The sequence below is a fragment of the Thermobia domestica genome, chromosome 7 (assembly GCF_964235325.1).
Source record: "Thermobia domestica chromosome 7, izTheDome1.hap1.1, whole genome shotgun sequence".
In the NCBI taxonomy this organism is placed as follows: Eukaryota; Metazoa; Arthropoda; class Insecta; order Zygentoma; family Lepismatidae; genus Thermobia; species Thermobia domestica.
In genome coordinates this window covers 258813792-258837737 of record NC_137460.1, presented here as the reverse complement: position 1 = coordinate 258837737, position 23946 = coordinate 258813792, and positions in this window count along the sequence as shown.

Here is a 23946-nt window from a genome sequence, read left to right as displayed (position 1 = left end):
TGACAAACAATCATTAGCATTCCTGATTTCTGCCTGTGATGTGTGAATTGAATGAACGGGTCCTGCATAACAATTGCTTCTACCTTCGTGACCATATGCTGTTATGGTGTAGTGAAAGTGTTTAAGTTCTTCTATTGGCATTCCTCCACGGAGCATTGAGATAATGGTCCCATTTCTCTGTTTCTCTGTTTGTAATATAAGAGGTCCCCAGTCAGGTATCTTAAGTAACCTTACAGAATTCCCATCGTCAGTATTCAATTCAAAAGTAAAGCTAAACAGATTGTTTTCTACTAGGTTTGATCCATCATAGATATAGCTCTCATGTTTGTCAGTGAAATGGTAGAACACTGTATTTGAAGATATGACTGAAGTACACTTCTTTACAGGACAAGTGAAAGGCTTATAAACGCAGAATCTCTCATGGTTTGGTCTATCAGTATAAGAACCTGCAAAATCACAGCCTTGTGATTTGTGTTTGCAGGGAAGCTCTATACACTCCACGATCTCTTCCAAAGAAAAGTTTCTTGTGTCTGAAATTCTTGCTTTACATAACGGGCAGGAAGTAACCCTGGGTTTACAGTTTTTGCAGACATTATGTCCTTTGATGCATTGCAAAATGGGGGGCAATGGCACCTCGTAGCAGACAGGGCACTCTAATATGCTCCACAGACGATTAAGTAGTTGTGGCTCAATTTTATGTTCCTAAAACACAAGATATGAACATAATTATTACCTTGGAAGCAATAGCAAGAAATCAAACAATTTTACAAACAAATAAATTTAAACTGGGCCTGAAATAATTTCTATATATACAGGGGTTGTTTCAAAACATCCAGTGGTGCCCATCCCCCTTGTCTATGACGCGCCCCCCCTCAATTGTCTATCCGTAGGTGTTCCTCCATGAAAAAAAAAATATCGATTAATTTTTACACCCTCTCAAACATATTCCCCAAATATTTCAATGATACAGTTTGCGTCATAGCTGCCTTTTGTGGGCACCCCTGCAACATCGACAATGTTTGGGAAGCGATTCTTGACACCAAGATCGGACAAAAAGTATAGGCCAACCTGGGTGCATAAATGCTTTTTTTCCGAGTTATAGGCTGCCGAAAACATGAAAAAAAATACATTTTAAATGTCCATAGCTCCAAAACTATGGGACCTACTGTAGTCGGCTAAAGACTTCACTTAGGAACAAATATGTGCCCTATCCACAAATCCATGTTTCAGAATGCTACGGTACTTACGCAACAATTTTTATAGATGGAGATTGGCTACGGGCATATAATCTGAAGTACTCACCAATTACCTCTATAAAAATTGTTGCGGAAGTACTGAAGGATTCTGAACTATGTATATTTGAATAGAGTACATACTAGTTCCTAAGTGAAGTCTTGACCCGACTACGGTGGGACCCATAGTTTTGGAGCTATGCACTTTTAAAATTCAGTTTTTCATGTTTTCGACGGCCTGTAACTCCGAAAGCAAGCACTTGTGTAGCCAGATTGGTCTGTACATTTTGTCTTATCTTGGTGTCAGGAATCACCTCCGAAACGTTGTCGGTGTTGTTTAGAAACACCCTGTATATAAAAATGAAAGTGACTATGTTTGTGAACCACCAGAATTAATTTGTGTTAATTCTTCAACTACCAGACCGATCTCGAATAAATTTCAACATAGATGAGATTCAGGACTGTACAACTTAGGGGAGGAGGATATATTTAACAATGATCGAAAATAACCTATATTAGTGTCCCACCCATAGTTCTCGGGGTCGCTGAGATGAACAGTGATTCTTCCGATGTTGTTTAAATCCAAATTGAGCCCTGCTACTTTAGGAAGGGGGAGATATACAAAAATGATCGAAAATGACGGATATTAGTGTTGAATCCATAATTCTTAGGGATCGCTGAGACGAACAGTGACACTTCTGATGCCGTTTGAACCCAAATTCAGCCCCACAACTTGTAGGAATATATATATATATATATATATATATATATATATATATATATATATATATATATATATATATATATATATATATACTGTATATATATATATATATATATATATATATATGTGTGTGTGTGTGTGTAATGATTAAAAACGACTGATATTAGTGCCGAACTTATAATTTTCGGAGTCGTTCAGATAAATAGTGACACTTCCGATGCCGCTTAAATCAAAATTCAGACTGCATTAGCACTCCTAAGGGGAGATGAGGGCATATAAAAATAATTAGAAATGACCGATATTAGTGTCGAATTTATAGTTTTTGGGATTCCTAAGTTGATTGGTGACAGTTTTGGTGCCCTTTATGTCCAAAATAAAAGGTATTCTCCCCGTGCGAACAACGGGTATTATCCTAGTAATATCTATAACATTAATTCGCAGAATTACGGCAGTAGAACTAGTCATCGAATTACACAAAGTGCTCAAGTAGAATATCGTTAATTTAACATTTCATGTTAGCATCCTTTAGGAAAAAGGAGACAAGTCATTAAGGGAAGGAAATTATTATGCAAGAGAGGTAGAATGGAAATGTGGAACGAAACTGGAGAACCCGACAAAACACATAAACTCACACGGACTGAGAACGAACCAAGGATAAGTTGCATCCGAGTTGAGCACTCAAGCAGCAGTGTTCGCAGGTTTCCTTAGCCCTTTTATATTATGGCTTTCGTTTTTAGGTAAATTACAGACTTTCAGTCAAGCAGCTACAGCATCATGTCTATTTATTCTAGGACCATTGTTCGTATCTCATTCTCTTCAGAATACAACAGCCTTTCACTTTGCCCTATCATGTTCCTGAGGTAGGAAAGTTTGAAGGAAAATATTGATTTTTGGTGAAAAAATCCCTTTTTTGTAATATTGTGCCCCTCTGGGTCTCCCTGTGTTAACGCACAAATCTGAAATTCTACTGAAAAATACTAAGGGGTATATTGAAAAATACTAAGGGGTGTACAAAATTTCAGGCTTCTATCTTGAAAAGTAAAGTAAAAAATATTTACCAATGTGCTAAGAATCCCCACATACCCTAGATTCCCGTACAAAACAGGAAATTTCCTGAGACATCCCTATTTATCCTAGGATCAAGGTTCGTATCTCGTTCTCTTCGGAACAGAACAATCTTTGAAAAGGTACCATTCACATGTCTCCATCATGTATCTGAGGCGAGAAAATCGCGAAAAAAGGGACTTTTGTTTAAAAATATCATTTTTTTTTCTTTTTGCCCCTCTGGACCCCCTCTGTTAACGCAGAGATCTGAAAAATCGCGTTCAACGCCGCGTTCACAATGCTCTCCACCGACTTCTATCCTTAGCCAATTGGATCCAGTTTCTACTTTGTACTCCTATTTCTGCGAGATCGTTCTCAAATCTGCGTCTAGTAGAGGTCTGCACGGGCCGGATTTTTTAGGTCGGGCCTGGCCCGGCCCGTGAATTCATAATTTGAGGCCCGACCCGAGCTCGTGTGATAATCAAATAAGTCCGAAATAAGCCTGAATTACAGACACTTACAGCAATTAGAAATTTAATTTCCCAGTTGTTCTCCAATAGTTGTAGTCCAATAAATATCATTTTACAGTATGTTTAAAAAGTTAGGCCCGAGAAATATGGTTGTATATATAAAAATTTACGGCCCGAGCCCGAAGTGATATATGCTTTGTAGGCCTGAGTCCTGCCGGCGACTGGATTGGGCTTAAGCCCGCGGGTCCGTCCCGAGCCCCTGCAGGCCTCTAGCTCTTAGGTCTTCCTAATGGTCGTTTTCCGATTGGATTTCGTTAAAATTTGAAAGCGTCCCCACTTTCTTCCATTCTCACTACATGATCTGCTCACCTGAACCATCGAGACCGTGACAATCTTTGATAAACGGTACAAATTATGCAGTGTTGCTACTAACAAAATTTAGAAAACAGAGTAGAACTCGATAAAACATTTCGCCCAAACTACTTTTTTTTTTTTTAATACAATAGCAACTATGGATAATTCCTGCAGCACCGATCTTTGTGTTGTTCACTAGAAAAAAAATCTTGAACTACAATAATGAGTTTGAAGTGTAATGCTCGTTATAGAATTATTAGGTATATTGTGATCTTCATTCATATACATATTTGAGGTTCGAAAACTCTCAGTCGCCAACTCAAAATATGAGTCTGGCGCCTAGCTAATGTAAAGCTACAACATGTAGGGTTATGTATCGAATTGCATTTGTATTAGGAGGCGCCTAATCAGAAGACATTTTTCGAGCTATACCAATATTTTTTGAGCCACTGTATATACAGTGGCACAAAAAATGTTGGTATAGTGCTCTGAAACGGGTCGGGTTGTCGGGTCAGGCTAATCGGGTCGGGTCAATCGGGTCAGGTCGGGTCACTCGGGTTATCGGGTCGGGTTGTCGGGTCGGGTCAGTTCACTTTGGTCAACTGAGTTTAGGTTGAGTTTAAACTCGGCTGGAGTCGAAAGCTGCTGTTTTTCACTATCTGCCTAATTAAAAATAGCAATTTTCAATTGATTTTATAGAAGCCATAAATCTATTTTGAACACTTGCAGCTAGTGCTTTTATGATAAATGCTTATTTTTCTACTTGTGTGTACTTTAATTTTTAAATGTGGAAGATTGATTTTACCAATCGACTGTAATATTAATATCTACGCCAATATGGAGTCTGGATTTAGAACAAAACTAGAAGTTGTTTAAGCAACGCCAAAAGAGAGATTGGATATGGACGACCAAACCCAAGCAGGGCCGCGGTGGCTCAGTGGTAGAGAATTCATCTCTGGTGCATGGTGTCCATTAGCGTAGCTAGATTTTTTCAGGGGGGGCCAATGAAGGGCCCAAGAGGATTTTGAGGGGGACATCTCCAATATATATATATATATATACATGTGTGTGTGTGTGTGTGTGTATTCAAGGTGAATGTTTCCATCTTTATTGTTCATGATTTTACTTTTTGGAAAACAGTGAAAATATAAGAATTTAGTACCTCAAACAGCTAGGATTCATTAATGCAATTGATTTCTAATATAAGTAAATAGTTATTTAATCATGGCGTTTAAAATATGTGTAGCTGGTTGACTTAAGTGAAAGCAAATACACTTTTACAGGTAAAGAAAATAACTTATAGGTTCATGCCTCTACTTGAAGAGGATCTTTCTATTCGTGTGGGCAGCAGCAAACATATCCACAACTTGTTAAAGATCTAACGATTTAGCAATTTTCTTCTCAATATAAAGTAACACTAAGTTTTTCAACCTATCATGAGTCATTGACTTGCGTATACAAGTCTTTAATCTTTTCAAAGAAGAGAATGACCTTTCACATGTAGCACTAGCTTGTAGGTTTCTAGGAATGCGTTTTTGTAGACACAAAGAAGATCAACGAAATTCGTTAAGGAATCAGCTTTCGTTTTCTTTCGTCTTCATACAACTTAATTGTTAGAGCAACCCACATTATGCTTTATTTCTTCTTTAATTATCTTTTTTTTTTTAAATTATGCTTTATTGTTAATTTCAATGATTATTTTACATTAATCGTGTATAATGTATATTTATTATACATCAAATATTCTAAATATCTTGATCTATTTATTGATATTTTTTGCAACTAGTTTCTCTCATATTTAATGAACTTTCTACTTAATTCATTGTAAAGAGATGTGCTTTGCTCGAATAAATTTTTTCTATCATTTGTGTGCGCCTTACAGGTACATATATACAGAAAGGGAAAGTAAAAGATGCCACAAAAAAGTACAGAAAGTGCTTAAGTTCAAAAAGTAAACATAACAATACAGTGATGACGCCAGAAGGGGGCAAGGGGGGCGAGCGCCCCCCTAGTAGCTACTTCTGCCCCCCTGACTGCCACCTAGACTGCCCCCCAGACTCGTACAATCTTTAAACATTCTTTATGTAGTATTATATATCAGTATCATAACCAATCTCATTGACAAATTGTAGTCTACTTTCCATGAATTTACTATGTGGCAGATTAATCCTCAAGCTTTCTTCTTTGAGCGTCTGGGTATGCACGCATATTTCTGTTTTCTAATGTAGCCCCTTTTGAGGTAAATTTTAGTTATACTTCTTTCTTATGATTTTTAATAATTGTGCCTAGCGAACAATAGTAGATTTGGTCGACTTGTTTTCTTCTCATTGGATCAACTTCGATTGGAAACAAAAGAAAGGTAAAAGCAGTTACGTAACTTGTTTGTATTTGTCCAGGTTTGAAGTTTTCAGTTTCATATTTTGTTTTATTTAAAACTTCTTTTTTCTGAAACATTATTCTCGGCTTCCAATCTTCAGAGGATGTGCTTATAACAGCTTAGTTTGCAACTACCAGGGCTTAATTTTTTGAAGGAGATAAAAAGAGGTGTGTTTTCCCTTCCTGCAAATGATAATAATAAAATTATGGAATGAAATTGATTCCCAATAAAATGTATTTTCAGAGTGCTGATCTTTATTTAGTAATTGGTTTATACTAGTGCTTCTTTACTTATTTTGTTTCAAAGTACTGACGTGACGTCTACCATATTGACTAGGAACTGCTGAAAAATTCGTAGCCCAACGCAGAAGGAGTGCACGTGGATTGGTGAAGTTTTACTTCTTCTTCTCTTCCCCCGAGAGTCAATATATTACCTTGTACAGTGCTGTTTATTAGAGATGTCATGTTCGCGAGTGTTTTGTTCCAAGCATTGCCATAAATCCTCGATTGGGTTGATATTGGGTGATTATGGTGGTGTTTCCATCCAACGAGATGTGTTATATACCACCCAGAGCCGAGTATTTTGAGCTGTATGCTTAGGGTCATTATCCTGTTTGAAGACATATTAGGGAGTCTCATCGTTTACTACACTTAGAGGCAGGGACGGATCCAGGACGGACTTCTGGGGGAGAGCGGTGGGTTGGAATACTGCTACTTAGAGCTACCTTTAAGAGTTCCAAACTCTGGGAACTCTCATATATATATATATATATATATATATATATATATATATATATATATATATATATATATATATATATATATATATATGTATGTATGTATAAAATAAGACAGTTTCGTCTTCTGGGTGGGGGCAATTGCCCCAATCGCCCCCCCCCCGATCCGCCACTGTTTTGGAGGAAGATGTGTCTTCAGAATGTTGATATAAGCCTTGTGGTCCATTGTCTCTTCAATAAAGTTTAAATCACCCATATCTTTTGCGCTCATACAACTCTATACCACAACAGAACCCCCTCCATGTTTCAAAGCGGCTGAGAGATTTTCGCATCTATTTCTGCATTCTTCTTCCTCCACATTATCACACGTCCGTCTGACTCGAAGATATTAAATTCACTCTCATCGGTAAAAAGGACTGTTTTCCAGAACTCATAACTGTCTTTTTTGTGTTCTTTCGCGTACGTCAATCTCTTTTTCTTGTTTGCCTTACTTATATAGGGCTTTCGACGGGCAGTTCTCCCGCTGTATCCCCTATCACAAAGCACATTTCTGATGGTTTTAGCACACACAGTCACTCCCACATGACGTTCCACTTCGGCTTACTTAATCTCGGTTTTTGGCCACTTGAGGCACAATGTTTCGTTTTGCTGTCACTGAAAGCTTTGACTGGCAGTCGCTTTTCGGTGCATTGTCTACTCTTTTTGTTTTCTTATACCGGTAAGCAATATTTTGAACCGCTGTTCTTGGTCTCCGAACAGTTGTCCTGATTTCCGGAAACGATTTTTCCTTCCGAAACAGCTCCACTACAATCTTCTTTTCTTCATTCATTGTTTCTTTTGCTTTTCTTCCCATCGCTGCTTCACGAAAGGCACGACATTACTGTTGTCCACTTTGCTACAACTCGAGCATCTTGTGTTTAAAGACACACGGGTCTTCGAGGGTGAAACCACCTTAGAGGGCGCGTGTTCATAACCAAGCTGTTTGCTCGGCCAATACCTATTTGACGTTCAATGCCGACCTACCTCCAATATTGCTGTTATGTTGGAAAACAACGGGGCATACCCCAGCTTTCTGGGTGCATACGTCATATACACATGTACATGAATATTTTTCGTAAGTTTTATGATCACACATAACATGGTTGTTCTTCTATTCCTATTTTTGTCTCATACCTCCTTTCCGACCATTATTTATTTGAGCCACTGTATACATATATACCGGATATATTAAAAGCCCGGACAAGAAAATGGAAAAAGAAGATACTGTCAACCGGGACAATGCTGAACCCCGGGTAAACCTGAACACAAAGGGAAAAAGTTTTTGTCTTTACCCTGAGTGTAAAATATGCAATAAATCTGTAAAACGAAAAAAAATATATATACAGAGGTTGTTCAGCCTACGTTTGGCCGATTTCGTTCCTTCCCCCTCCTGGGCAGAATGGACTCACTCGACCTGGCTCGTGGCGTCCTGCAGTGTTGTGCAGTGGCTTCCTGGGAACGGAGTTGTTTTTCCGCGCAAACGACAATAACGCACAAAATAGGACCATTGTTGTGAGCGTTGTGTTAAATTTGTTTCCAAGTGTGTGACCAAAATGCCGTTCAAACTAAGCCGGTTTTGGGAAGGCTATGCTGCGGCTCTTTATGACGCCCACTTTAGTGTTTCTGTGATTAGAAAATAGTGCAAGAAGAATGGTTGCAGCATCAGTTTAAGTGGAATAAAAATGTTATTAAAAATAAGAGGGCAACGAAGCTCCACCATTTGGATCACCAACGAAGTTGCCTAGAAAGCGGTAATGCATCAAGGCCACCTCCACTATGCAGAGGAAACTTCGCAAAATGGCAATGCAAGAAAATCCACAAACACAAAGGTGTATGGCTAATCCTGTTGACCTGTCTTTGGGGACTGTGAGCCGGACGTTACACCATCAACTCAAGCAGGAAAAAAATCATGAAAGCTCGCCGCCGTCTTCTCACGGATGCCCACCAAAAGGAACGAAAGTGTAACGCCCGGAAGCTGTACGAACGGCATCTGGCGAAACAAAAGTGGATGTACGTCGTAACGCTCGATGAAGTATGGATTTACTTTTCCGATTGCAGCAAACCGAGAGCCATCATGTACCTAGAGAAAGGCGCCAGGAACTTCAGAATGTGGGCCCGCGTCTGTAAAGAATCCTTCCCAAAAAGGCTCATGATCGTTACTGGCTACTGCTAACGAGGTGAACTGAAGATTCGTAGGGTGGCGAAGAACTGCAAAATAAATTCGCAGTGTTATTAGGAACAGATCATGCGGCCGATCTACGAGCATGAGATTCTAGCAAAGTACAGAAATGACACGACGCGCACATTCGCATAAACACGGCCTCATCACATAGTTCACGATCGTCCCTCGCATTCTACAGGGAGATGGAGAGAAGTGGTATAGAAGTGATACCTTTCAATGAGGTACCTTATTCATTTTTACAGGGGCCACAAAATTTTTGAACGGACCCTAAATCGTTTTTATTTATTTATTTACGGAATAAACACATCATACTGAGTTAAGTGATAGTTTGGGTTTGGCTACACTATATGTAATTCTCCAGATATAAAGCGTACAAGAAAATTTTGATTGAAATATATATTGGATCTTTTAATGCAGAAAATGAACCTAACGATGTATATTCCTGCTAGACTAGAGATGTGCATCTACGCATAAAATTTGACAGTCTACGTTTACGCATAGGCTATGTGATTTTAATACACATTAACACACTGAGCAAGGCTATGTGATAATATGTTAAAAAAAAACAGTATCACGTAACAGTTTCAACACAATAACTGTGTCTTCATCAGACTTCCACTCCTTCTGGCTGCTTGGGAGTTGGTCATCACTTATACAGTGAAACCTGTCTTTAGCGGAATCGAGCGGGACTTGCAAAAATTTCCGTTAAAGTCAGGTTTCCGCTTAGTGGAGGTAGACCTTTCCTTTCTTTCTTTCTTTCTTTCTTTCTTTCTTTCTTTCTTTCTTTCTTTCTTTCTTTCTGTCTGTCTGTCTGTCTTTTTTTAATACATGCTTATAAAGGGGCATACTGAGAAAATATATTGCTGTACGTACATTGTTCGACTACAGTACTTCTTTCTTGTACGAATAAATACACACAAAACATTAAAATGAATACAAAACATACTATGCACACGTTTTCTTTATTGTTCTAATATAGCCAAGCAGGGTTTTCTGTGCACATTGCTGCTTGGCTGCTTGATTTTCCGCATACAATTTAGCCTGAGAAATTATACTAAGTGAATCAAAATCATTTTTTCGTAAGGCAAATTTTTGCAGTTCCTTTAAACTTCTGAGAAAATCTTGATATGTATTTATTCTACACTCTTCTTTGAACTCGGTATCGTATTCCTCTTCTTCCTCTATCTCGTTTTCTTCTTTCCGACATTCCGTATGATTCTTGATTAAGTTGCGGGGATTAAGGACAATTTGTGGCGGTGAATATGAGTAGTGGTTGGGGAAGGTCAACACTGCCCAGAAATATTTAACAAAAGAACGAGCATTTTATCGCAGACAGTGTAATGTATATGTCTCACAGAATGTCTTAACATATTCTAAACGCCGTAGTCCGGAACTCAAAATTTGCCGTTAAATGTTTGTTTTTCTTTCCGTTGTCCGCGTAACACAGTTTCCGCTTAATGAAGGGACTTTTACACGGTTTGTTCTCCAAAATTCATGGGACCGTGAAATATTTCCGTTTAAGACAGTTTTCCGTTTAATAAAGGGTCCGTTGAAGACAGGTTTTACTGTATATAATTTCCGGAGATCAACTTTTAATTAGGCTCCGCCTCTTCATTAAAAAGTAACACTTGTGTGGCTTTCACTTTCACTTTTTAGCTGCACACGTGTCCAATTAAAAGTTTACTTTTTTCGCTGGATGCATTTTGTCCTCTAATTATCCTTATTTTCCTTGTTATTTTTTCTCTTTCTTTCTTCTTCCTTTTCATTTCTTCTTTAAGCAGAATCTTCTCCCACTCTTTATTTGTCGAGAATCCTGCATTCCAATTCATCACCTTGTCTCCTGCCTTCATAATCTCCCTGGCTTCCTTCCATTTTCTCACCAAAGTTTTATTCTCTACTTCTATGACCTCTGCTCCTTCCCACCCTATCCTGTGGTTTGTCTCTTTCTGATGCTTGTATATCGCATTGTTGTCCCTTTTCAATCTTACATCATCCTGGTGCTGTTTAATCCTTTCTTGCATTTTCTTTTTTTGTTTCTCCTATGTAAATTTTGTTACACTCCGCACACCCTACTCTATTTACTCCCCTTGGATCTTTGTCCGCTATTGCTTTTCTCTTGGTTCTTCTGACTAGTTCAATTATTCTGCTTCCTCCTTTCCTGTATGTCCTAATTCCTGCTTTCAGAAGCATTCTCTTTATCTTCTCTGTTTCTTTGCCTACGCTTTCTATTCCAAACCATTTTTTGTTCTTGTTTTCTTCCTCTTTCTTTCTCTCTCTTGCTATGTTTCTTGTGACCCTATCCTCTTCGTTGTATCCATTTCTCCTTAGTTGTGTCCAGAACTTTTTTAAATCTGTTTTCCTCTGTTCTTCATTTGTGTTTAGGTCTCCTATTCTTTCTTCCATGCTTTTTATGAAATTCTTCTTTGTACCCTCATCAACATCACTTCGTTTGTGGCAATACACTCCCGCTGCACACCCTTTTTTGCACCAGGATGTAATAAACTTTCCTCCTTCCGACATCTTTATTTTCATATCTAAATAGTTTATCTCCTTGTCTACTTCTATTTTATTTTCTAGTCTAATCCCTTTCTTTTCATCTTCCACATCCCTTATGAATTTCTCCAGCTGCCTTTTCGTCCCCTTCCATATTCCTAAAGTCGTCCATATATGAAAGGAAGAAATGAAAGGGAAGAAGAAAGAAAGAGAAAAAATAACAAGAAAAATAAGGATAATTAGAGGACAAAATGCATCCAGTGAAAAAAGTAAACTTTTAATTGGACACGTGTGCAGCTAAAAAGTGAAAGTGAAAGCCACACAAGTGTTACTTTTTAATGAAGGGCGGAGCCTAATTAAAAGTTGATCTCTGGAAAGTATATACAAGTGATAACCAACTCCCAAGCAACCAGAAGGAGTGGAAGTCTGATGAAGACACAGTTATTGTGTTGAAACTATTACGTGATACTTTTTTTTTTTTTTTTACATTTTATCACATAGCCTTGCTCAGTGTGTTACAGTGTGTTATTACAAAATGGAAACAAGGCCTGATAGAATAACTATGTGATTTGTGTAAACAATGTAATCAATCTGATATGCCAATTAAAAATTTTTCAATAATATAAAAGTTCTAGTAGCTGAAAAAGAGGGAAAACATAAGTTTAATGATAGAAATTGTGATGGAAGTTGTTTCTCTCGAAAACTCAAATAAAAGAGATTCGTCGTAACCAGACGCGCACCAAAAAATTTTTATTTGGAAGGGCCCCATAACGCAAGAAATACGTTTATGTACTGCAGATCGCAGATCGCATGCTACAGCCGAAACAAGTTATAAGTAGTTTGTACGTACTGCCACCTATTTTCTCACGAAAAACAATAAAACTAAATTATTTTTATCAGAAAAGAAACAGTATGGATGATGAATAAGGATAAATTTTCAGTTTACTTCAACCCATTTCTCTGCTAATCAAGTATAGTTTTATTTAAAAAGGTACGTCGAGTTACGAAGCTTTGGGAAAGGAGGTCCGGACCTGGTGGACCCCTGTCGAGTTACGAAGCTTTGGAAAAGGAGGTCCGGACCTGGTGGACCCGTGTCGAGTTAAGAAGTTTTGGGAAAGGAGGTCCGGACCTGGTGGACCCCTGTTGAGTTACGAAGTTTTGGGAAAGAAGGTCCGAACCTGGAGGACCCCTGTTGAGTTACGAAGTTTTGGGAAAGAAGGTCCATACCTGGTGGACACCTGTTGAGTTACGAAGTTTTGGGAAAGGGGGTCTGGACCTGGTGGACCCCTGTTGAGTTACGAAGTTTTGGGAAAGGGGGTCTGCACCTGGTGGACCCCTGTTGAGTTACGAAGTTTTGGGAAAGAAGGTCCGGACCTGGAGGACCCCTGTTCAGTTACGAAGTTTTGGGAAAGAAGGTCCGGACCTGGTGGACCCCTGTAGAGTTACGAAGTTTTGGGAAAGGAGGTCCGGACCTGGTGGACCCCTGTAGAGGTACGAAGTTTTGGGAAAGAAGGTCCGGACCTGGTGGACCCCTGCTGAGTTACGAAGTTTTGGGAAAGAAGGTTCGGACCTGGTGGACCCCTGTTGAGTTACGAAGTTTTGGGAAAGGGTGTCCGGACCTGGTGGACCCCTGTAGAGTTACGAAGTTTTGGGAAAGAAGGTCCGGACCTTGTGGACCCCTGTAGAGTTACGAAGTTTTGGGAAAGGGGGTCTGGACCTGGTGGACCCTTGTTGAGTTACGAAGCTTTGGGAAAGGAGGTCCGGGCCTGGTGGACCCCTGTTGAGTTACGAAGCTTTGGGAAAGGAGGTCCGGACCTGGTGGACCCGTGTCGAGTAACGAAGTTTTGGGAAAGGAGGTCCGGACCTGGTGGACCCCTGTTGAGTTACGAAGTTTTGGGAAAGAAGGTCCGGACCTGGTGGACCCCTGTAGAGTTACGAAGTTTTGGGAAAGAAGGTACGGACCTGGTGGACCCCTGTAGAGTTACGAAGTTTTGGGAAAGAAGGTCCTGACCTGGTGGACCCCTGTTGAGTTACGAAGTTGTGGTAAAGATGGTCCAGACCTGGAGGACCCCTGTTGAGCTACGAAGTTTTGGGAAAGAAGGTCCGGACCTGGTGGACCCCTGTAGAGTTACGAAGTTTTGGGAAAGGGTGTCTGGACCTGGTGGACCCCTGTTGAGTTACGAAGTTTTGAGAAAGAAGGTCCGGACCTGGTGGACCCCTGTTGAGTTACGAAGTTTTGGGAAAGATTGTCCGGACCTGGAGGACCCCTGTTGAGTTACGAAGTTTTGGGAAAGAAGGTCCGGACCTGGTGGACCCCTGTTGAGTTACGAAGTTTTGGGAAAGAAGGTCCGGACCTGGTGGACCCCTGTAGAGTTACGAAGTTTTGGGAAAGAAGGTCCGGACCTGGTGGACCCCTATAGAGTTACGAAGTTTTGGGAAAGGGGGTCTGGACCTGGTGGACCGCTGTTGAGTTACGAAGTTTTGGGAAAGAAGGTCCGGATCTGGTGGACCCCTGTAGAGTTACGAAGTTTTGGGAAAGGGGATCTGGACCTGGTGGACCCCTGTTGAGTTACGAAGTTTTGGGAAAGAAGATCCGGACCTGGTGGACCCCTGTTGAGTTACGAAGTTTTGGGAAAGAAGGTCCGGACCTGGTGGACCCCTGTTGAGTTACGAAGTTTTGGGAAAGAAGGTCCGGACCTGGTGGACCCCTGTCGAGTTACGAAGCTTTGGGAAAGGGGGTCTGGACCTGGTGGACCTTTGTTGAGTTACGAAGCATTGGGAAAGGGGGTCTGGACCTGGTGGACCGCTGTTGAGTTACGAAGTTTTGGGAAAGAAGGTCCGGGTCTGGTGGACCCCTGTAGAGTTACGAAGTTTTGGGAAAGGGGATCTGGACCTGGTGGACCCCTGTTGAGTTACGAAGTTTTGGGAAAGAAGGTCCGGACCTGGTGGACCCCTGTTGAATTACGAAGTTTTGGGAAAGAAGTTCCGGACCTGGTGGACCCCTGTTGAGTTACAAAGTTTTGGGAAAGAAGATCCGGACCTGGTGGACCCCTGTCGAGTTACGAAGCTTTGGGAAGGGGGTCTGGACCTGGTGGACCTTTGTTGAGTTACGAAGCATTGGGAAAGAAGGTCCGGACCTGGAGGACCCCTGTTGAGTTACGAAGTTTTGGGAAAGAAGGTCCGGACCTGGTGGACCCCTGTTGAGTTACGAAGTTTGGGAAAGGAGGTCCGGACCTGGTGGACTAGTGATGGGTAATTTCCAGGGAAGATATTTTTCGGGAAGATTCCCCAAAATGGGAATTTCCGGGAATTTATGTACAATCACAAAGAAAATTGCATTATATTACTATACATTATTGTGTTTTCAAAGTTAAATTCATTTTTATATCACAGTATATTATTACTGTTGTCTCCAGGGGAGTCTTTGGATTGTATATTCTGAACGTTATTATGTTATTTTATTAATAACTTATTATATTTAGAGAGTATGCAAAATTGATATTTATTTACAATATGTTCTATGAAAGTAAATATGTTTCAAAAATGGTAAGTCCACATACTTTTAAACCGCTAAACAGTTTAAATTTACATGCTAGTGGATTTTCCAAACATCTACTACTATTACATATTAAATTTTTAAATGTTATAAACAAATTAGTTTGGGTAACTAGCAGAACACAAATGTCCTACCATTTTGTCAACATTTGCGCATAAATATGTATGTTCACAATATTTGCAATACACTTTCCTGTCTTTATAATTTTGCATGTAACATTGCCACACATGATTATCTTCCTGCCCATTTTTTGAAATTCCATGCGTTAATTCACATGTAAAAGAAGTTCGGGTACCTCTTCAGAAATTTGAGACAGAGAGAGGAGACAGACTGACGTCTTTTACTAACGTAATAGTATTTCATTTCTATTTCTACATAATTCTACATTACTTTACAAAATGGTTTCTTTCCATCATTTGTAAATTAGTACTTGGCTAATTTTGGCAATTGTTTATCTTTGGCGGGTCACATTTTGCACCTTTTTTTTGCGATATTCTATTCCTATGCGCTTATTGTATTGCTTTTTACGTGAAATTACTTTACCAACATTAAATTTAGGCAGCATTGCCCAGCGAGCGTCAGCTAGTGAAGGTGGGTTAGAGCCCCGCAGGGCACGTTGTTTTATCTTCGTTATCAACAATTCACTTTCTTTTCTTACATAAATCACTTCCACTTACCTTTACGGTTTGTACAAATCCCCTACTACCCTAAAAATATGTGTTCGATACTTTCTTGACTACTTGAACACCACTATCAAATCATTTGTCCCGTAAATCATCCTACTTTTTGCTAGTTTTGGCCTCCCAATACTAAACAATTACTTTACTTTTAAGTGCAAATGGAAATGGAACTTAAAAAATCATATTATTAGTTATATAAAGTACTGTCAAAGAATCTTAAATTTTTTAATCTCCAAATTCTATAAAACCTAAAAGTAAGTCATAATATATTAAAATAAAGTAATTAGTCATATAGTTCTTATAATTTGGAAGATAAAGTAAAGAAATGGAAATAAATTCCTTCCCGCGAATTTATAGGCCAGGGAAAAAAACCGGGAATATTCCCCTTTTTTAAATTTCTTCCCACCGGGAATATTCCCACTGCCCATCACTAGGTGAACCCTTGTCGAGTTACGAAGCTTTGGGAAAAGTGGTCTGGACCTGGTGGACCCTTGTTGAGTTACGAAGCTTTGGGAAAGGGGGTCTGGACCTGGTGGACCCTTGTTGAGTTACGAAGCTTTGGGAAAGGGGATCTGGACCTGGTGGACCCCTGTCGAGTTACGAAGCTTTGGGAAAGGGGGTCCGGACCTGGTGGACCCCTGTCGAGTTACGAAGCTTTGGGAAAGGGGGTCTGGACCTGGTGGACTCTTGTTGAGTTACGAAGCTTTGGGAAAGGGGGTCCGGACTAGTGATGGGCAGTGGGAATATTCCCGGTGGGAAGGAATTTAAAAATGGGAATATTCCCGGGTTTTTTCCCTCGCCTATAAATTCCCGGGAAGGAATTTATTTCCATTTCTTTACTTTATCTTCCAAATTATATGTACCATATGACTAATTACTTTATTTTAATATATTATGATTTACTTCTAGGTTTTAAAGAATTTTTAGCTTAAAAAATTTAAAATTATTTGACGGTACTTTATATAAAAATAATATGATTTTTTAAGTTCCATTTCCATTTGCACTTAAAAGTAGGGTAATTGTTTAGCATTGGAGGCCAAAACTAGCAAAAAGTAGGATGATTTACGGAAGAAATCAGCTGATAGTGATCTTCAAGTTGTCAAGAAAGTATCGAACATATTTTTTAAGGCGGTAGGGGATTTATACAAAACGGAAAGGTAAGTGGAAGTGATTTATGTGAGAAAAGAAAATAAATTGTTGGTAACGAAGATAGAAAACAACGTACCATGAGGGGCTCTAACCCATCTCCATTCGCTAACGCTCGCTCCGCAATGCTGTCTGAATTTAATGTTGGTAACGTAATTTAACGTATGAAACCATAAAAGAACGGCATCGGAATAGAATATCGCAAAAACAGTAGGTGCAAAAGCTTGCCCCCAATGCTAAAGAACAGCCAAAATTAGATAAGTACTAATTTAAAAATAGTGAAAAGGAACCATTTTGTAAAGTAATTTAGAATTATGTAGAAATAGAGATGAAGTACTATTAATAAACCCTGAACCATCATTAGTAATAGACGTCGGTGTGTCTCCTCTCTCTGACTCGAATTTCTGAAGAGGTACTCGGACTTCTTTTACATGCGAATTAACGTATGGAATTTCGAGAAATACGTAGAATGAAAGGTCATGTATGGCAATGTTACGTGCTAAAATATAAAGATACGTAAGTAAGTATCTTGCAAATTTTGTGAACATAAATATGTATGCGCAAATGTTGATAAATTGGTGAGACATGTATCTTCTAGCATTTACCCAATCTAATTGGTTTATAACATTTATAAATTTAATGTGTTTATAATATCAGTAATAGAGTCAAGTTGAGAAAATCCACTTACATATAAATTTAAACTGTAGCTATATAATTTACTATATATTTTTTCACACATATTTAATTGAGAGAACATATTGTAAATAAATATACATTTATGCGTACTCTCTATATATAATAAAGTGTTAATAAAGTAACATAGTACCGTTCAGAATATGTAGATTTTAAAGAATCCTCTGTGGACAACAGTAATAATATGCTGTGATATAAAAATAATTCAACTTTGAAATCATAATATCGTAATAAAATGCAATTTTCTTTCTGATTGTACATAAATTCCCATTTTGGGAATCTTCCCGGGAATATTCCCAGGGAATATTCCCGAAAAATATCTTCCCGGGAATTTACCCATCACTAGTCCGGACCTGGTGGACCCCTGTCGAGTTACGAAGCTTTGGGAAAGGGGGTCTGGACCTGGTGGACCCTTGTTGAGTTACGAAGCTTTGGGAAAGGGGGTCCGGACCTGGTAGACCCCTGTCGAGTTACGAAGCTTTGGGAAAGGGGGTCTGGACCTGGTGGACCCTTGTTGAGTTACGAAGCTTTGGGAAAGGGGGTCTGTGCCTGGTGGACCCTTGTCGAGTTACGAAGCTTTGGGAAAGGAGGTCCGGGCCTGGTGGACCCCTGTTGAGTTACGAAGCTTTGGGAAAGGAGTTCCGGACCTGGTGGACCCCTGTCGAGTTACGAAGCTTTGAGAAAGGAGGTCCGGACCTGGTGGACCTCTGTAGAGTTACGAAGCTTTGGGAAAGGAGGTCCGGACCTGGAGGACCCCTGTTGAGTTACGAAGCTTTGGGAAAGGGGGTCCGGACCTGGTAGACCCCTGTCGAGTTACGAAGCTTTGGGAAAGGGGGTCTGGACATGGTGGACCCTTGTTGAGTTACGAAGCTTTGGGAAAGGGGGTCTGTGCCTGGTGGACCCTTGTCGAGTTACGAAGCTTTGGGAAAGGAGGTCCGGGCCTGGTGGACCCCTGTTGAGTTACGAAGCTTTGGGAAAGGAGTTCCGGACCTGGTGGACCCCTGTTGAGTTACGAAGCTTTGGGAAAGGAGGTCCGGACCTGGAGGACCCCTGTCGAGTTACGAAGCTTTGGGAAAGGAGGTCCGGACCTGGTGGACCCCTGTAGAGTTACGAAGCTTTGGGAAAGGAGGTCCGGACCTGGTGGACCCCTGTTGAGTTACGAAGCTTTAGGAAAGGGGGTCCGGACCTGGTAGACCCCTGTCGAGTTACGAAGCTTTGGGAAAGGGGGTCTGGACCTGGTGGACCCTTGTTGAGTTACGAAGCTTTGGGAAGGGGGTTCAGACCTGGTGGACCCCTGTCGAGTTACGAAGCTTTGGGAAAGGGGGTCTGGACCTGGTGGACCCTTGTTGAGTTACGAAGTTTTGGGAAAGGAGGCCCGGACCTGGTGGACCCCTGTTGAGTTACGAAGCTTTGGGAAAGGAAGTCCGGACCTGGTGGACCCCTGTCAAGTTACGAAGGTTTGGGAAAGGAGGTCCGGACCTGGTGGACCCCTGTCGAGTTACGAAGCTTTGGGAAAGGGGGTCCGGACCTGGTGGACCCCTGTTAAGCTACGAAGCTTTGGGAAAGGAGGTCCGGACCTGGTGGACCACTGTCGAGTTACGAAGCTTTGGGAAAGGAGGTCCGGACCTGGTGGACCCCTATCGAGTTACGAAGCTTTGGGAAAGGAGGTCCGGACCTGGTGGACTCTGTCGAGCTACGAAACTTTGGGAAAGGGGGTCCGGACCTAGTGGACTCCTACGTGGGTAGATCCTGGTTGTAACATGCTAATATGCACATGAACTTTAAATAAGTAGGTTTAATATGGAAATAACGTGTTGTTTACAGTGCCAGGTCGACCAGCAGTGTTGCCCAAAGGTTGACGCAAAAAAGTCGCTAAATGAGAGAGGAAATAACTCCCATTTTGGATGAAAAGTCGCTAAAAAAAGTATTCATAAAATCCATTCTCTACAACCATTGTTTTAAAATTGCACAATATGTTCTACTCACGTCTTTATCAACAGAATGCAACAAATCCTTGAATTCAAAGATCATCACCCATTGTTTTCGGTACTTCCGTTCAAATTTTGGAGCCATAATACTTGTAATTCCGAAATAATTAACACTACAGTACTTACGTTCTAATTTTTTGAAAGAAAAAGTGCAAAATAATTTTTTAAAAAATCTGAAAAGACAAATATAACAAACACCGGTAGGGTTTCAACTCTTGTGTCTAGCCTAGCATAGAAGGAACTGAGTGATCAGAACGAAGCTTGGAGGATTCCTAGCCCCTTCAGCCTACGATAAAAACGTAACAAAAATAAAATTTTGCATTTGCAAATGCAAAGAGGAGACAGACGACATGACCCCTCAAAATTGTCGAAATGAGATAAAACTTACAAATTTTAACCTGTGCAACGTCCTGAGAACAGAAATAACTTTTTAATTTTTTTCTGTTCCTATTTGCAGGGTGCAGAGGATATATTCCCCCACTCAAATAGGAATAGAAAAAAAAAAGATTTTTTCCCTTAGGACGATATAGAGATTAAAAATTATAAGTTTTATTTCATTTGGACAGTTTTGAGGGGCCATGTCCCAGTCTCCTTCCTATACGTCCAAATGGGAAATGTTATATTTTTTTTCGCATTTTTATCTTTGGGTGAAAATCTATCAATCCTGCAAGTTTCGTTGCAGTTACTCAACCCCTTCTAGGCTAGACCCAAGAGCCGAACCCTTACCCAAACAACCGCTGTGTTTGTATTCACGTATCTACAGTGTATCCATAAAGTCTTGGTACATAGGGAATTCTAATAATTTGTTCTTGTTTTTCCAGATTTAATAATGGCTGTCTAAAGAAGAACGAGTCGAGTTGGTATTCTTAAGTGGACGAGAAAGATGGTCGTATCGCAAAATTACGGAAGAATTTAACCTTCGACACCCTCATCGTCAACCTATTTGTTTTACTGCTGTCGGGAAATTAATCGCCAAGTTTATAGAAACAGACAGTGTGTTGGACAAATCCCGTTCCGGACGACCAAAGACTTCAGACGAAACGAAAAAGGCTGTCTTGGCTAAGGTTTATACTAGCTGAAAGAAATTGCTTCGTCGGAAATACACGGAGTTGAGTGTTCCAAGGTCAACCATCCACAAAAACCTGGCAGAAAAGAAGTTTCATCCGTACAAGTTACAGATATTGTATCACTTAAATGAAGATGACCCCGATAAACGCATGGAGATGTATGAATGATTTGGAGATAAATTGGATGAAAATATCAATTTTACTAAAGACTGTGTGTTGTTCAGTGATGAAGCTGTGTTTGTCAATGATGAAGTGAACAGACAAAATCTTCGATACTGATCTCAAGACAATCTACATTGGATGAATCCCTCCAAACAGCAGTCTGCCAAAAAGTGATGGTGTGGTGTGGTTTGTAGAAAGCTCATGTGCTAGAACCTTTCTTCTTTGATGAACATGTAACGAGTGAGACTTACCTGAACATGCTGAGAGCAGGGGTAAAAGTGCGGGGGAACGCGGAGGGACGTGTCCTCCACCTCCAAAAAATACGTATGGCGTCACCCTAGTTACTAATAAATTACAACGGGCAAAGGATATGCAGGGGGACGGTGTGAAGTCATGCGAATACCTACCGTCCCCCTACCTTTTCAGATCCACTTTTACCCCTGGCTGAGAGACAAATTGATGCCTCAAATCGAGCGTTGGGTGAGGGAATTCCAGACTGGTTTCAGCAGGATGGGACCCCTGCCCATTTTGCTGCAGCTGTTAGAGATTGGTTGAATGACAATTTTCTTCACTGGATTGGGAGAAGAGGTCATATGGAGTGGTCCCCTCGTTCGCCAGACCTTTCTCCCCTAGGTTTCTTTTCTGGGGCATGCTGAAAGAGAAAGTTTACTCGAAGAAGGTTAGGAATTTAAACCACCTGACAGAACGTATTACCAGTCAGTGTGTTGAAATCGACAGCAATTCAGAGCTATTTCATCGAGTTCATCTTAATCTTGAAAAACACATCAAATTATGCAGTGAACAGCACGGAAATCATGTTGTATTAATTAACATTAAATTGATTGAAATGTGCTTTTTCCCATGTGCCCAGACTTTATAAACACCCTGTATAGCTAATCTCGTTGCTATCGCTGATGTTGTATTACTTATGTCTCTCAATGGAAGCTCTGCAAACTAAGGCTACGGCTTCTGAATGCGTTCATAACGCGTTTTTATGGCTCATGCATACGCCTGGTATACGCTGAACATATATTTAAATGTTGATGGCTATTCACAACGTGCTACAAACGCGAAAGCAATAAAAACGGGCAGAATACGTCGGCTCGAGCGTATTTCTTGCGTTTCGCAACAATAGACCGCCTGCTGTTTGGAAATTCGTGTTGCCAGAAAAGAAATGAAAATGAAATGAAATCTTTGAGTTTTACGTCCCACGGTTATGCCGGTTAGGCTAAATGAGACGGTGATTATGAGAAATGAATGAAATGGTGGAATGAAGAAAGTGGGAGGAAACGGAAGAACCCCGAGAAAACCCACGCACACGGTGTTTGTCCACCACAAAGTTCACTTGGCCGGGGCTGGGATCGAACCCGAGACCCCAAGCACCAGAGGTGAACGCTCTACCACTGAGCCACCGCGGCCCCTTGCCAGAAAAGAGGATTTTAGAAAGACCTTCATATGTTTTCTCACAAGAAACCTACTGAAGCAGATCATTCTGATTCTACCCTTCCGGCGCAGGAAATTAAAAAAAAAAAAAAAAAACCTGGAAACGCCGACAGACTCACAGTATGATTTATAACTCTGGCGAAAGTAAAATTACCGAGAAGCCATCCAGATTGCGTTCGCTGCAAGGGGTAACGTATCGGAAACACATCCGCGTATAGCCATAGCCTAAAGGACATGAAGATTGGAAATGTTCTCCGTTAGAGTGTAAGGGTAACAGATAACAATACAGGAGGATTCTGGAGGGCACCCCTGGGAGAATGAGGGAGATATGTTCCCTCCAATCTTGGAACTGTCCTCCCAAATAATCCGATTTAAAATGTGTTTTTTGAAGAAAAAAAGTGATGATTTGTGTCCCATTGCCACAGAGGAAAGTGAGATGAAATTGATGTCCCCTCCCATACAAGTCTCAAATCTGCCCGCCTCCCAATGTTGACGACAACTCTGCTCCCTAATCCTCCACAGGATTGTTTCTCAACTTCACAAATATTTTGAGCCTCGCTTAACCACAAAAAAAAAAAAAAAAAAAAAAAAGCCTTACTTGTCCTGTCGCCCCATGTTGAATATAGATTTGCGCCGCTGTGAAGGGGTGGTTACGCTGTACTCCCGAACTTGTGCTGAATAAAACAGAGAAAAAGAAAAAAGGAGACAAAAACTGCTTTGAACTAATAATGCTTGACTACAGATGGACAGGTTGTTTGCAGCAAAAAGTCGCTAGATTTGTAATTAAGCCGCTAAATCGTCATTTAGAAATCATCAAATCGATCTTTTTGTCGCTACCCTGGATGTGGGATTCGTTAGATTTCGCGACTTTTCTCCGAAATTGGCAACACTGTCGACCGGATGTTTTGTACTCTGCAATATGTAGAAAGAGCGTGACTCATGATTTTCCAACCTAAGCTCTGGAAATGAATGTCATCTCAAACAAACTGGTATGAGACCGTTGATACTTCTAGAAAGTCTTCTTGTTAAGTCTTCATCACGGCGAAATTAAACTACCGCTAATTTTAGAGTTTTTCTGTAATATCTTCAAAACAAATAAAAAAAATTAAAAAAATATTCCAACAACAGAAACGTAGTGAACTAGACAATACGATTTTGCATGTGATACCTTTACCACAATTTACCTATCTGCTTTTGGTATGCCGATATTTACAGAACCCGCAAAAAATGCTAAATCTATCTACAGTTGCAAATCGAAAGCAGATAGATGAGTTGTGATAACGGTATCACATGCAAAATCGTGTTGTCTAATTCACTACGTTTCTGCTTTAGGAATATTTTTATTTGTTTTGAAGATATTACAGAAAAACTCTAAAATTAGCGGTAGTTTAATTTCGCTGTAGTGAAGACCCTTAATGCGTAATAACGTTTGCTTCTCAATTTTAAGCAAAATCTTTCGTTACTTTTGAAAAGGACAACATGAATACATTTCTTTAAATAGTAAATTTCGAGCAAACTTACAGTAACCTAATCACTTTTTTTTAATGCATTACATTTTAT